The 12,241-nt window shown below is 37.4% G+C and overlaps 1 protein-coding gene across 13 annotated transcripts in view; it reads right to left on the reverse strand.

Annotated features, from left to right (window-relative positions):
• Nucleotides 1-12,241, reverse strand: part of PARD3 (par-3 family cell polarity regulator) — a 462,214-nt gene that overhangs the window by 15,992 nt on the left and 433,981 nt on the right. The gene's annotated exons all lie outside the window — the stretch shown is intronic.

Consider the following 12,241-nt stretch of genomic DNA (forward strand, 5'->3'; position numbering starts at 1 on the left):
AAACTGATCAGGCTGAAAGCATTAACAGGCTTGGGGGCCAGTAAAAAGCAATCCATTTGACAGTGCCTTGTGCAGGAACGCATTCCAGCAGCAGACCGGCGCTGGCTGATGCCCCACGGACGCCGGTGGGCTGGGGAGGGCTCAGCCCGGAGGTATCGCTACCTACCAGCACACCTAGAACCTTGAATTCTTCAAAACCATCAGTTTTTCCACGATGCCTGTCACAGATAATCCGCCCTCCATAGCACAGGTTTATGTGAAACCATAATGAAATATGCAGAGGAACAGCTTATTTCACGGGACAGAGGGGAAGTGGATATTTATTAATCTCGTTGCTGTTCTTCCAGCTGTGCGGCTCACACCTGACCCCTACAACCCCCACTGTATTTCAAACATGTTAATGTGGGAATCACAGGAAGCCTGACAAGCATATATGTTATATCAAGACTAACCAGAAGCATTTTAATCTCTTATTATGGCCTTCTTAAGCCCTGCATTTCATTGTTTATTTCAAAAGAGCTGATGAGGAATGGTCAGCTATTACTTTGTTTCAAAAGAGAAATCTGCAGGGAGACAACAGAAAGCAATTCCATAGATTCCTATTCTTGGACACAGGGTACAATAAAACACAGTGAATTTATATCCCATGTCTCCTCTCATATGAAAAGAGATGATTCTGGAGTCCATTTGTGACTGTTTTCCATGTCTTTCGGGACTGGTAGGCGCAGTGGATTGGAAGCTGTAGGTGTTTGAGATGTTACCTCCCACTCTTTTCAGAGCCATTAAATGGAGCTTATCGGTGCTTGGTTGGCCAAACAGAAAAAATAGCATGGTTCTAGGAAAGGCTAATATTTGAAGAGCTCTGGGGTTTTTTTCTTTTCTTTGAAACCAAAGGCAAAGAAAAGGAAGGAATTTAGGGAAGTGTTTTCTTTCATTTTTTTTGCAGATGGGAGCTTTAAGAAATGCTTTATTTTAGGGTAGGTCAACTTCTACGTGCAAATTGCCATTTTGAAAAGTACAATTAAAAGAAAGCTTTATTTAGAACAGGTGGAAATGAAACTTTGTAGCATTTTCAAAATTTCCACTTCATTGTAGGTGTGTTGCTAATCCTATCTACTTAATTCAACTTAATTTTGTGAAACAGCTTATCTCCATTTGCAGTTTTATGTTATGTAAATTTATCCCTTATTGTCAAATTCTGCCCAGCTTTACTATACAACCACTTGGTTTTTCCCATGTATTGCTATACACTGCACATTTACAATGCAATCATCACAATCCAATACAAGACATACAAAATACTTTTAAATGGTCTGTTGATTTTTAAAACTGGTATTGTTAATCTAACAAACAAGTAGTCCAATACTTTCTACACAGACAGAGTTTTCTGTAAGATAAATTGTACTTAAATGTAGCAAAATACTTTAAGTATTAGTGTTTCAGGTATAAGAACATATGTTTGAAAGAGAAATGCCATTGAACTTCGGTGCAAAATTACGAGAAAAGCGCTGTACGTAGACATCTTGAAGTACGCAAGATGATCGGTAAATAATCAGCCTTCCTTAATCAAGGTTGTTTCAGACTCTAAGGGATGACAGCGCAAAAGTGACATTGGATCAGTTATCCAATAGCAAAGAAAAACAGAAGGTAAACCCCAAAAGTACTGAACTAAACCCTGTGCATTATAAGGAACAGACACACTCTACCAGCCCCAAAATGGGCTACTGGAAAGATTATTACAGATCTGAGGACTTCTGCACATTTTGTGATTGTTATTCTTTAAAACAATTACATCAACAGAGGAATAGCAAGCAGATGCATAGAGTCCATGCCATGAAGCCAAAACGTATGTCTCCTCTCAAGCAGCAAATGCATGAATTTGACACCCTTTACACTGCAGAGATGGAACAACAAGGACAAGGAGGATCCTGGGATTTATGATTAACTTGTCTCCAGACCTGAGAAGAACTTAATCTAATGACAAAAAAAAAAAAAAGAAAAAAAAGAAAAAGAAAAAGAAAAGAAAAAAGAAGTCAAGCTGATTTAAGAAAAGTTATTCAAAGTTATTAAGAGGTTTGATAATGGCAGAGAAGATAAATGTTTTAACAATATTTCTATTTTATCTGAAAAGCAAGGGACATGACCCAAATTTAGAAAATTGCAGAAGTGAATTATAAAAAAGGACTATTTCACAGACAAGAAAGAGCTAAATTAAAGGACAAAACTACTTCTGTATCTACTCAAATTTCTTTGTGATCAGAAAGTCTGTGAGACACAGAAAGTGAGGTCAAGTAAGTGGTTTTATAATAATAAAAAAAAATTAAACATTTTCATTTAGAAGAGGAAAAGGGAAAAGGCAGGCAGCTAAGGAGAGGCTAAGATACTTTTAAGAATAGATTATTTGAGGGCTTAGACTGTATCTCATGTTGGCTTCCTTTCGTTTCCATTTTCTTCTCAACCTTGTTCTGATTCTCTAGGTTAAATTATTCAGCTGCCCTAACTTTTGCACCAGCAAAGGCTTGCACATCTCCACCCTGGCCTGTCATGCTGTCTCCCATTTCTTTTCATGCCTCTCTTCATCCAGTTGATTTTATCATCAGTGCTTTTTTGCTATGCTTTTTATGTCTCCCACTGCACTCCCACTGCACTCAGGGAACACTTGGTACACCCGCCTGATATCTCTTTCAACCCCCAGCCAACAATTACTACTTCCAGAATGAGGGAAATGCAAAAATCATAATCACAATAAAAAACTTCCACAAATAAAATTTTGGAGTGCAAACCCAAAAGTGCAAACCTAACTTTATTCCTTTTCAGGTCCTGAGATGTTCTGTTTTATCTACAACTCTTTATGTAAGTCACATCATTATCCCTTGGGACAGATCTAAACAAATCATATGCAGTGTGAAGAGTCCTTAGCCAGTCTAAAGCCAAATGAATTTTGACTTATTGGATGAATTCATCCGAGAGAGGTAGGGTCGTACCAACAGACTACTAGGATGCAGGGCTGCAGGTGTTCCTGCTGTTTAAATTCCCTTTTGACTTTTGCAGAGGTATGGCACAAGTCCTTAAAAGTTTAATTAAATGCTCCATGTTTTGTTTGAGTTTTTCATTCGAATGAACTGAAAATCTGAAGGCATATGCACCTTAAAGAATTCAGGACTACTAGCAGAAAGGAAGGAGTTTAACTTGAAATCCATCCAAAGTTTATTGAAGATTTGACGTATACTAGTTTTAAACTTTTTAGCAAAACTGGAATTACAACTTTCTACAGTAACCACAGCTTGCCCAGACAGCCTTTCCCTATGCCTACTTAATAACAGGATGGCTGTGAACTTTCGGAAGACAATTAGCACCTCCTAGCATCGGATGCAAGTGATGTTCTTCTTTCAAAGTGCTGTCATTACTAAATGTTCTTAAAAGAAATAAAAATCAAGGAAAGGCTTTTAGGGCCAAAGTTAACTTGGGTTGCACAGTGGCTGGGCTTCCTTGTATCACATCTCTACTTGGCACCCCATTGCCTTCTGTCTGCAGATGGCACATTTCACAATCAGCTATTTTGTGAGCACTGCTTTAAAACACACACCTGCCAGCATGGGCTAAAAATGCAACTGTAAGCAAGGCTTAGATAGGCCAGAGCTGTCACATATTTCCAGAAACAAGCAGCCGCAGCAATGACCATCACAGTCTCAGATCATTAAGCAATGTCTCAGTGTGATGTCATGCACTGATGTACAGACTTGTAATCCTTTCAAAACAGACAGATTTTCAGTGTGATAAAGTAGATACAAACATGCTACTGAACAGGGATGACTAAAGCTTTGGAAAAAAAATCTATTGGCCTGAAAAAGCATGGAAAAGGGTCTTAACAACATCATCGGGCAGTTGCAACATGACTAGAATAACCAAAAGGTTAGTAAACAAACATTGTTCTTTACACCTTGAAAACTTTTAACACAGATTGTTGCTGCCAGGGACTCCTGGCCTGACCTGCTGCTTAGATCTCTGGATAGCAGTTATAAAACACAGATGGGTTCTTATTTACTTCAAGCTGGCAAATAACTATCAGCTATTTGTATAAAATAAATTCCTTTCCATTTGGACAGATTACTCACGTCATATTTAAAATCAAGAGCTGAATTTTAATCTACCTGTGTCTACAGGTAGAGAGGAGCAGAAAAAGAGTTTATTTCCATCCCATTGCAGATTAACAATGTCCTCGCTCTGGCAGCCGTGCCGTAGTTGGCAGCACGCTTCCTTGCCAAAGTTCAGAACTAGCTGCGTGTCTACAAAATCAACCTATTCTTTCATGGCTTGAGCAGGATGAAAACAGCCCAACAGAAAGCAGCGTGTTTATAATCTAATATAAAAGCTTCTGCTACATTTAATGAAACTTGAGCACCCTCTCGCCACGGTGCTTACTCCAAGCAGATGGATTTGTCTGTTTTGGATGGCCCTTCAGGGTGGATAAGCAGAAACTGTCAAGTTGTTGCAAAAAGCCATGGACATAAAATAAAATGAAAGTATGCCCTTTACCAGGCATACTTAAAGTTAGCACCATACTCCAATGCATGGTCTGCTGGTCTGTTCACTTTAAACAGATTTGTTAATTGTCAGTGACACCGATGACTGTGCCCACACACCGCGGGGTTGATGAGGGCTGAGCAGCGGCAGAGTTTGCACCATCTCGTTCCTGCCACCAGCTTGCCAGAGCAGGTTGGTCTTTTCCTATTATTTTGTTCTATGGTTTATTTTTTGACATCTAAATACCAGTCCTCAAGCTTACATTAGTGTAACCATTTGGCTGGTGCTCTCCTTCCAGTGTGCCCTACATACAGTCCTTCTCTGAGACACCAGGGAATAGCTTTGCCATGAACTCATGGATATTAACACATATAGACATGGTACATAAACAGGAGCAACCACAGCCGGCGTTGTATAAAAGAGCTGTTGTGTGATTACGGAACTGTGATAGCCAGTCTGAGAAAAAGATCAGATGAGCAAGAGATCAAATTTCTTAGACTACAAATGTACGTGTAACACAGTGCAGTTAGAACCTGGAAGGAGGCATAGAAAGCTTTATCCTACACTACTTGATTGTTTCTTCAGTGTCAAAGAATTTATTGGGAATAAGGCATTAAAAGGTGGGGGAGAGGTGTAAAAAAAACGAAAATGTATCAATTACAAAACTGCAAATAAAAATAGCTTCTCTGCACAAGCTTCATTAAGTTTTATCAGCTAGTATCTTGGGGTTTTACACTCAAATCACAGGTCATAAATTCACAGTAAATCCCCCATATGTTCACCAAACACCTGAATTCAATTTCTCTTCTAGTTGTAAGAAACGGAATGTGCTGCTCAAATTAATTATGCATGCAAAGTTAGTTTCTAACAAGGGCAGCTTCTTGCATGCTGAAGGGTATACATCCTATCTGAATTTTTTTCCCCCAGATCTCTTTCAATCTTGGCTTATTTCTACTGTTCACAAGGTTATAAAAATCCTTCTCTCTTGCCATTTCATATTTGCTAAATGAATACAGAGCATTATATATCCTTTAAAGTCTGCAGTTTTTAAAGGCAGCTAAATTCAGGGATTGGCTTAATGTGACAGGCAAGATCTAACATGTTACCCGTACACATACCTACACACTTCAGCATATTAATTCCATCAAAACAAGGATTTAAAACCTAGGATTTATGTCAATATGTATGCATGTGAAATCAGCTCATCAGGAAGTTTTCTGTCATTTCCAGTTTACCTTCACAGTGGTAGTCATCAACTCCAATACCACAAAGAAGTTACACAAGTCCCCAAACGCACTCGCTTTCTTCAGTGAAAGAAATTAATTTCCAAATTTTGACATTGTGATTTGTTGATCATTTCACACCAATTTCAACAGAGTAAATCATTAAAAATCAAAAACATACATCTCTATTCTCTGGGTTAAAAAGGTAGTCTCAAATGCTCTTAATTCGGCACTCGCTTCTGATGCAATGGCCATAAGCAACGCAGAGAGCTGGAGCTGATAGGGAGGTCAGTTCACCACATCAGTCTCTTCAAACTCTCCAGACTAGATTTCACTCTGAGTCCCTCTCTGGCCCTTCTGTAGCAGGGCCATCATTTTACAACCAGTGAAATCTGAAGAATGCACCCAAGACCCTTTTTATTGCCACCATCACTCTTCCTTATTAGCCTGTCAGAGCCTGCACACAGGAGACAGAAATCCAGTTGTATTTTTCAGGGGAATTCTTCTACTAAAAAGAAAAGTAGAGATTTTAGGAGCTTGCTATAAACATCTGAAAACAGATACTCAGCTACTGGGTTATCGCGCAGTCTAAGCCTTACTTTGGAGCTGTTAGATTTTGCAGCTATGAGCCAAGCCAATTTTCAGCCACACACAACTTGTTACAGCCGTTGTCATAGGGTATTGCATTTTCCGAGTTAAAAAAAAAGAAAAAAGAAAAAAGAGAACACCACATGTAACCTAATAGAAAATACATGACATCTAACTGTGAATTTCTTACGAAGGTATTAAGGAAATGGCAGAAATACACATACAAAGATTTAATAAATCATGGAAAAAGAAAATAAAACAAAAATACTGGTGATCAAGCAAAGGAGAAATTTGCATTTTTTATTCTAAATGAAGCACAAAATTACTTCAAAGGCAGGTGAGGAGAAGCAGGTTCTGACCGTCTAAGTATCTTCCTATCCTAACTGGAACAGACAATGATGGCTCCAGTGCTGTTAGGTCTGATGAACATTCACAATTAGGCATCACAGGCCATTTTGTGTCAACACAAGGAGGATTGCCCGGCACAGTAATACAAAGATATTTAACAAAGACCACAGAGAAGAAATCCTCTCCTGGACCTAGCTGGCCATTCCTGTGCCAGCAGAAGGGATCATCAGAGAGATCCCTAGTGGGCTTCAGGCCATGTCAGGCTTCATCTCTGTTTAAGCCGATCCAGCTGCTTTGCTGGAAGCTATTTAGGGAGAGCTCCCTCTGATCTCCTCTCTGGATGAGACGTGGGGGCAGAAATCTTCAGCAGAGGGGCAGCGACAAGCAGCTGGGGAGCAGTCCCTTCTTAAAGCACGGCAGCTATTTGCAAAAAGGAACATCTGTCCATAGCCAACACCACCTGTGTAGTGTGAATGTTGTTACGTCGGTATAACCCAGCTCACTCTAGCATACCTCACACGATTCAGCTACTGCTGTGTGGTGACACTATATTCTACAGTATAAAATCTGCTTCAGAGCCCAACTCTAGGCAACACTAGAGTGGAGAAAAAGCCTGTGGCTTTTCATGGGAGGAGTCAGAGACTTAAAAAAATAGAAAAAAAAAGATCCTGATTGTACCATTTGATTTGAAGGACTCATCAAAAGTGAGTGAGTAGTATTTTATTCAAATAATGCACCATTACACTGTGTTTGTAAATGGTGAAATTTAGCTCTGTTTCAATGCAAAAAGCCCCCTTCTTTAAAAGATATTTAGGTCTTGCTTAATGCATTGACACAAGTTATACTGGAAACCCCAAAAATATTTTATGTTGTTTTATTTCTCTTTAACCACAGAAAATGCTTAGGAAATAGGTGTCAGGGTGTTGCAACTAGCAAAACACAACAGAACTTTTTTGACTTGTGAACACTTACCCTCACTAAAAATGACATCTTATTTTAAAGTACGAATAAAACTACAGTATCAAGCAGTACATTGCTAGACAAACAGTGATGTATAGACAAAGACATCTCTTTAAAATGCCTGAACATTTAAAAAGATAATACATTACACAAGGTTCACATGGATCCCACAGTCCGTACCAGCCACTAACATAATTATAGTATATTCTGTTCTTTGACAGAGGGGCTATTGCATTATAAATCTCCAAATAATATTTTGATTGATTTTACATTATATCTTACTCTAAATATAGGCTAATTTCCAAGTGCAAAATGAGAAGTTGTCCATTAAAAACAAACAAACAAAAAAGATTGGCCTAAGGACACCAAGGCTAGGTCAAAGCTTCACATGGTTTCTGAAACGTGAAACTTAGGGAGACTCCCTCTGCTAGGAGCACCAGTAGTAGATCAGAAATTCTATATAAAACACAGAGAAATGTGGAATCATTGTTTTATTTTTGGCACTAAATAATCTGCAGCCTCTAAATAAAACTTTAAATCTGAGTTTACTGTTAAGCACTTCATCATTTAGTGCCTGTGCACACAGTTTCCCATATGACTCAACCAAGAAAAAACGAAAATCAAAGCTAAGATTGATTACTTGAATTGGTGCCTAAATTCACATGGCTGTTGCCTTCTTATGAAGTTGATCGCTAAGATTTATACTGATTAGCAAAAAACCTAATTAAGATTTTTAATTAAATATTATTTGCATATGGAGATTAAAAAAATCTCAATATGATATTTTGCAAAACAACTGATTTCTGGATAAATCCTTTGAGCATTTTATTGTAAAGATGAAGATTTTAATAAATAGATGTTTTAATCATGCTTTACCACCACACTGTCTTGATTAACTTTAAAACTAGAAATTGCCATAAAATTAGTTATATTCAAAAAAATAATCAATTCTGGGCAAGCGCAGACAAGAACAGCACTTACCTTTTATCCAAAAATTCAGTTGGTTATTTAGTGAGTCACCTGGAACTCAACTTTTACTACGTAAGAGATTTTCAACTTATTTCACTTATTTTTCCTCTTGGAAATGTTGAAAATGTCTTTTCCTCAGGAATTCTTTTTCAGATGTACTGCGCAGGACGCTCAGTAATTGCTGAGGGTCTTGCTATGTTTTGAAACACTGGATCAGAAATCCTGAATTCTAATATTAACTGTTGTTGGGCTGCTTAGTCTCAACCCAAGTGCAGATTTCAGACACCCAAAAGTGTGTATTTTTCTTGCTGCACAAGAAATACATTTACTTGTAACACCACTTCAGTGGTTTACCAAGACAACTAGCCTGATAAAGGCCATAGGAAAGCTAATTTACTTACCAGGAGAAGGTAAGGTGGGATTTTTCTCAACCAATTTCAATCACCTAAAAGGCAGGCACGTAGTTAAAACTACCCATCTAGACCCTTTCTAAGGGAAATACAGAGAAATAAGTTACTCTAGAGGGCAATTCACAGCACCTGTCCTAGGATGCAATTACTTACCCTGGAGAGCTCGTTACTTTTCTTCATTGACAAAGAAGAGTAGAGGGACGAACTCAGGCTTAGATGAGTAGCTTTAGACAACTAGATTAGGGCAGATGAATCCCACTCTAGATGGCTAAATTGGGCTCAAGATAGGTGAAAAATGAATCCTCCCAAGAAAATCTAGTACTAGGAATGTCTGGTAGAAGGTGATGGTCAACTGGCATGGCGGTATAACCCAACAGTTTAATCCTTAGGCAGAAAAATGAATTAATTGAAATGAATTAAATGAAATTAATGAAATTAATTAAATGAATTAATGAAAATTGTCTAAGTCACTCAGCCTCTCTGTGTTTGCAGTCACATATCCACAAATGGACAATAGCCTTCTTTAAGAAGTGGTTTTTGAGACCCTGTATAATGACCAGTTCTCATTTACTTTACTATAATTTTAATGGTCCTTTACAGAGTACACTATACTACTGTTTGTAATTCTCCTTTATACAAAAAACCCCTAAGATTTTTAGTTTCTGAAACATACCGACGTGTATAGCCATGCCTGAGATAAGCCAAGGATTGCAACATAACAGCTTCTGTGATGAAGATCTCCTCAGTATGGCTAATTTGTATCTCAACTTTCACATTACTTCAGCAAATGCTATACAAATGCTATAAGGTTTTCTTGAGTAACGTAATTGCCATATGTTTTTTAGTAAACAGAAAGAAATGAAATATGTATAAGTAATTCCATTTAGTATGTTAAATTTATTTTGCATGATATTGGCATTACATTACAAAGTTACAATGGTATTATTTCATGTTGTTATTCTTGTAGTCTTAGGTTGATAATGTTTCATTTTGACACCATAATAGTGTCTGGGGATTTTGATGACAATGTGTTTTGACATCATGTTAAAATATATCCAAACTGATATCACTTTATTTTGTCATCATTACCTAGTTTCAGTTGGATTTCTAAGATACTGCTTTATTCTGACATCTTTAATTAGGAAGATTTCAGTCCAAGTGGCAAGCACTAAAAAAAAGTTTTGAAGATGTTAAGCATGGCTGTGTAGCGTGTGTTACTGCTGTTCAAACTTGTACTGGCCAGATATCCCAAAATATAACAGATTAGTCACATGGTATAGATCCTCAGTCAGATCATAAAAACATGAAAATGCTTTTTCTCCTAGAGCATGATAATAAATTTAATAAATTGTACTGTAATGCTATTTCAGACACTTCAGGCAGGAGGCCCAGCAGCAAAAACGCTGCCACAAACTAGAACCTTCTGCTGCCGTTGGAGTGTCTGACGTGCGCTCACTTCATGAGTCCCTGTATAGAAACCAGAAATTATTTCCTGAATGCTATTAAAAAAGTGAGATTTCTAATTCATAAGCTTCACTGAAATGGAAATTGCTACATATGTGATTCTAACTAAAGAACAGCAATGCCAGTTCCTGTACAGAGCTCTAAAACACAATGCTGGGCTTGGGCCTTAACCAGCGCAAACCTGTCTAGACCCACTGAATCCAGCAGAGCTTTGAGAGTTTATGGGCATCTGAAGATCCGACCAAGAGTTTTGAAAAGGTTTTAGAGGAAGAAATAATGAATAATTTTGAGCTCTAAGCTTCTTGTTACCAGTATGAAATTCAGGGATTGATTCTGAAACAATTTGCTATAGAAATGATCTGGTAAGTTATCCCTGGGCTACCGGAAAGATGCATGTCATACCAATTTGAACATGTCCACTTACAGCAATATCACTCAGTTTCTTCTTTTTGTTATTTACTAGTTCTTCATTCTTTCTCTACAATGAATTAAAGAGCAACTCCAGGGAAATCAACACATTACATGTACTAAGAAGTATATTTATTCAGCACAGCAGCCCAAGTTCTACTTACTAAAATGATTGCTGATAAAATCTCTAATTTTAAACATTAATGCATAAGATTTCTCTGCCATTCAAATCTGATCAAAGAGATTAAAGAATTTCTTCTTTTCCCCCCACTCTCCTAAAGCATAATACTTAATAGAAACTGCTTGTATTATCTTATTTCAGAGAGCAGGCTAGAACTGAGACAATCCCTTGATCCCAGTTCATGAATAAAGCATTTAATGGACTGCACTTGTCAAAGGACACACTAAGCATTTGATCTATACAGTAAACAAATATCTATGAAAAACAACCCCCCAAAACAAAAAATTGCCATTGTTGCTCATTATTTAAGATATTTTCCCTTCCTTCCTCTTTTATTTCAGGATTAAGACTCTGAAGGCATTGCTGGGATGACAGAATCACATTGAGATGAAAACAGAATTTTTCAAACAACTGATGGCAGCAATTTATATTCCAGGGAAACAGCTAATAAGTCCATCTAAAGTTCATACATAACTACTCTCCAGTAAAAGGAATTAATTGTTACCACACCAGAAAATGTATAATTATTAAAAAAATGACAGAAGGCTAAGTTGTGCCCTGACATTCTAACACTCTCCACACCTTCTTTAAGTTTCCTTTGGGTATTTCCAGCAAAGAGGAACTCCTGCCAGCAGAAGAAAATGAAGCTACAGAACTGTGAGCCTGCATAACCACGAACCCAGCTGACCTGAAGAATTTGATACATACCTACAAAATGCTCTTTCATGCTCCCAAAAGACAAGATGAAATATTACAAGCAAGTAACTGCAGCTATTAACATAAGCAATACTGCAGAGCCAGTTCCATTTAATGCAAATTATAGACTTGTTTCTACTGGCATTGACCATTCTTCACTAGCCAAAAAACCAAGTAGGCTGAACTGTCTGAGAGGCCTATATAGAAGACTATGTTATTTTTAACAAATTTATTTATTAAAAAAATGTATTCAAACAATGTTTTCTACCTCTTGAGTTTAAAAGCTCAGTGTATCTTCTTCAATTATCTTAAAAAATAAAAATTGCAATTAATTTTTTTTTAATCTTTTTCAATACAATGAGCCTTATTAATGCAATGAGCTGTTAAGTGACAGACTAATGAAACATCAGCACAAACCCGCACTGGTATTTATGATTAATCTCTGAAATAAACTCACAGTGTAGTATTGT

This window comes from Gymnogyps californianus, chromosome 2, assembly GCF_018139145.2.
Source record: "Gymnogyps californianus isolate 813 chromosome 2, ASM1813914v2, whole genome shotgun sequence".
NCBI lineage: Eukaryota > Metazoa > Chordata > Aves > Accipitriformes > Cathartidae > Gymnogyps > Gymnogyps californianus.